Raw genomic sequence first — 4,363 nt, 5'->3', positions numbered from 1 at the left:
CAAAATAAATAAATAAATAAGAATTGTTTTATCACATAATTTTGTTCCAACTTTAATGGAAATAAAAGACATACATAGCCTAGCACAATTGTATCCAAGTAGTTAGGACGAAAGCCTTGCTGCAGCCCCGTATTTTAAATGTTCATTTTCCAACCACAGTAAAGTACTGTTGCATAAGAATGGTAGAAGGCAAATCCTAAAGCTATTTAGATTACGCTACGAGTGTAAAGCCAGATACAGCTGACCCTTTTTTGCTTCTTTAGTTTCCTCATCCTCATTTTTTTGTACCTTAGACCTGCAGATGGCAGATTCTTGCCTTTTTTTTTTTTTTTTTTTTTTTTTTTTTACATACGCTGGTTTCCAGGTGTTTAAATTAACATTTTTCATTCAACTTGTGGTTGAAGTAACAGATTTTTAAACTAAATGATCCTGAAGATTTAGTAAGTAAAGAAATTATAGTTTCTTCATTTTTAAAATTCAAAAAAATATTTTAACAGTGCATTGAAATACTGCAGTGCAACTCAAACAACTCCCACTCCCTGTAATGGAAAGAAAACATACTGGAAACATACAATTCATATTCAATTACAGGCAACTCTTCACTTTTTATAACTAAACAAACTGAAAAATCTTCACCATACCTGGCAGCACTTCATTTTTGAAGTGATACTTGCATTCATTGAAGATTCTGCCATTTGTAAAGCATTTTGGCATGTAAAATTCTCTGAATAAGCAAAACATTTAATTAGAAGCTTTTTAAAATCTCATTTGTATATGAAAGGGAGAACTTCTAAGTTTGTTGAATCTCCACAGCAGTTATGATTGATTTATGAAGTGTCAGTGGTGTATTCAGAGGAATTAATAGTTTTCTAAAGATATGTTTTGAGAAGAGCCGTTGGAATGATTTGAACATGCCATGACAGTTTGTCTGATGAGAAAAAACATTTTTCTTAAGTTCTATGTAGGTGTGCTGCAAGAGCAAACAAACTTTCTTTATAAAACCCTTCATATTTCCAAGTAATAAGCTCACACAGTACCTTTCAATTAATATAAACGTTTAGTCTCATAATTATAAGAAGGCAGTGTTAAATCAAGGCGAAAAAGAAAATAGTTATGTTACTACGATGAAAAACCAAGCATGTGATACAGGGGAACCCCACTCTGAGAGAGATCAAATCTAGTGTTTCCCCTTGCTGATGGTGTGTTAAGAATTTCAGTCTTTAACCAATTTGGTAAGTCCTCTTTCAAGGCGTTGTTGTTTATCATATCATATATAATGTCTTTCAACCAAGTTTGAATACTTCTGTTTTTGTATTTGATGGTGGTTGTTTGTTTGTTTTTTCCTGATAGCATTGGTATGTTACTCATCTGTGTAGAGAAAATAGATTATTTTAAAAATTGTAATATGTTTCTCACAGGTTCTATGTTAGGAAGACCACATTTTGGATATATACCCTGCAGTCTTGGTAAGAACTGTTTGAGCAATTATGATAATAAGTCACAATACTATAACTTATATTACAATAATATTTAAAGCTCACATGGAATTATACTTTGCTAGTATTCTTAATGGAACAGACTGCCCAGCTATGGCCATGGCATTGAATCTTGCATAAAAGCTTATTTTCCACATAGATAGTGCTGTTAGTACTTGATTTTTTCAGCATGCTTCATTACTTTTGAAAATCTTTTGCCAGAAGAAATTGCTCCCCTTTTTAATTTAGGCATCAGTACATCTTATACAAAGGAATATGCACAGCTAAGGAAACACTCCCAGGCTGCCACTCTGACAGAAACAGCAGAGGGAGCGCAAGAACATAGTTTTTATGTAGGTCCTATAAACATTAGTATGGTACCCCCCATACCCAAAAAAGAACTTCTGAAAGACATTTTTCAAATGTTCAACTAGTGAAAATGCCTAGTGAATGAAAAAAAAAGAAGTTCTTCACTGTATAGTGCCGCAATGTTGATTTCATGACTACTGGCTAAAAAATAAAAAAATAAAAATAAAAATAAAAATTAATCTCACCCAAACTCTTAATCAATTAATTCAAATGCAAGACAGGAGCCACCCCATAATCTCTCAGATTCTTGGCCAAAGAATCGTATTCATGACTGTGTGATAAAGAGGGTGCAAAGTCTCCTCTGATCAGCTCAGAGCTGTGAGCATGAGTGGCTGCAGGCAGCGATACAGCCAGTTGGTCAGGATGCTGCACTCATTTTAAGGATAGCAAAATTACTCCCCATGGAGCAATGTAGTATGTGAGAACTCAGAATAGGAAATGTACTTCAGTGCTGCTTCCTGCCTTTTAGAGAGATAATCTGGTCTAAATGCAGTTTAAAACCACAGAAATAAGGAAATTCAGAATTCAGCCTGACAAAGTCCTCCTCTCCCCGAATTAACCTGGACATTGTCTAGCAAGTGCACGTACGTGGTAGCATGTACTGAGTGAGACTTCAGCTACAAGTTAAAACATTTGTATCAAACAGGAGATTTGTTCATATTGGAATTTCCTAGATTCTATGATTTTAGCATGTACACTTTATGATATTTCAACAGACTAGGCTACACAGCAGCTCAATTTTATGTCGTCAGCTCACTTCAGAAGGTTCTTACCACTGGGTATATTGTACTGATAATGGCATTGTGAATTTCTCAAAACTGTTAGCCTTCCACTAAAAGAAATTGATGTAGAAGTACAAGTAGGGATGCCTAATATAATTTTTTTGCATGAAGAAATCTTGCAATGCTAAAGAATATTGGAAAATATGTGTGGTAGCAGACCAGGGAAGCAGCATGTAAACTAATATAACCTGTATGAAGTAGATATGAGGAACAAAAATTAGGGAAATGAAAAATAATAAAACAAAAAGCCATAAAAGGGCAGCCTGTTTCTAAACCAGTAAGAGTTCCATATATCAGTCTTTGCTTGTGATGCTTTCATTTTACTCTTACCCTCCATCAGCCTGTCTTTTCAGTCTTGATATCTCTAATTCTGCTGTAAACCTGGAGAAATGGAGGAGGATTTACATGAACAAGATTCTGAGGCAGCTCCCCTGAGGCTGTATTTTGGGGGGAAAGCTGGAAAGATGCCTATTAAAGAACGCCAGTTATTGTCTATTTTTTCTTTCCTTTTAATTTGGTTCATGTCTTCACAATTTGTATGCTTTTGGAATAAACAAGTTCTAGTTATTTTTCAGCTGCCTTCTTGGTTTGGTTAGGTAAACTCTTTAACTGCAGTTCGTGCAGTTTGATGCAAAATGCAGCTTGATCTGCATTTAAGTTTGCTGTTTACACTGGCAGTTTATTTTAGTGCATTCCCAATGTGCGTAAGTGCCTAAGGATCAGTGCGTAAGCCATGAGTAGCTCATATGCTTCTGAGGAAACTCTGGAAAAGGATAGGAATAATGCTTCTGCTAACGTATATGTTCGTCCTCTGTGCAAAATGTGTCTGCAGAATCCAGCACGGGTACCATGTGGGCACAGTTACTGTCTGTCCTGTGTCATCTTGTTATTAAGGTAATTCTGTATTCAGAAGGTACTCATCAGTCACTGCAAACAAAGCTGCACTGTCTTTAGATGGGATGTTTACACAATATTTGCAAAACTCGCACTGTTCAAGTGGCTCTGTCCTCGCAGCTCGTGGCTATTGCACGTTGCAATGGTCACCTTATTCTCTGTCCCAGTCAGAGGATGCCTGTTTGTGGAGAGTGTCTTGCTCTTCTTCTATGGATAATCTTTGTCTGCTGTTATAAAATTATGTTTGTATGACTTTGCAAATAAAAGCAGCCCGTTCATCTACTGTCTGGGGAAAAAAAAAAAAAAAAAAAAAACCAGGGGGGGGGGGTTATTCCTTAGGTTTTGCTTTTTTTACACTTTTCCCTGGAATACCTCTTTGCGGGTGTTCCATTGTCTTTTCTTGATGGTAACTAGTGCTATATATATGCTCTGCATTCTTGTCCAAACTAATAATAATTATAAAAAGGTCCTAAATAATATTTGTGCTATTCATTTGTATTTTAAAACATAGTAGACTGAATCAATGTCTACTGTAACATAGGTAGATCGGTAGATTTACAACAAATGTTACTTTGGCACTTGATGACTGAATTGGACAGTTAAAAACCTTGCCTTGCCTCCAGGAAAGTGGCAGATGAAGGGCCAAATTACATTACATTCTCACAGCTGCTGGCACAAATCAGCTTAGTTCCCAGTAAAACTGAGAAAATAATTTGATACAAAGTACAGTTGCACATATTTGTATTTTTATTGACTAGTTGCCCAAAAGTAGCACAGCCAAGAACTTCAAAATCACAGTTTTTCCTCTCTCTTAGGAATATCCTCAGTCCAGAGTGTTTAACA

This window comes from Oxyura jamaicensis, chromosome 17, assembly GCF_011077185.1.
Source record: "Oxyura jamaicensis isolate SHBP4307 breed ruddy duck chromosome 17, BPBGC_Ojam_1.0, whole genome shotgun sequence".
Taxonomy (NCBI): domain Eukaryota; kingdom Metazoa; phylum Chordata; class Aves; order Anseriformes; family Anatidae; genus Oxyura; species Oxyura jamaicensis.
The sequence above is the reverse complement of the archived record's forward strand: the minus strand, read 5'-3'. Positions refer to the sequence as shown.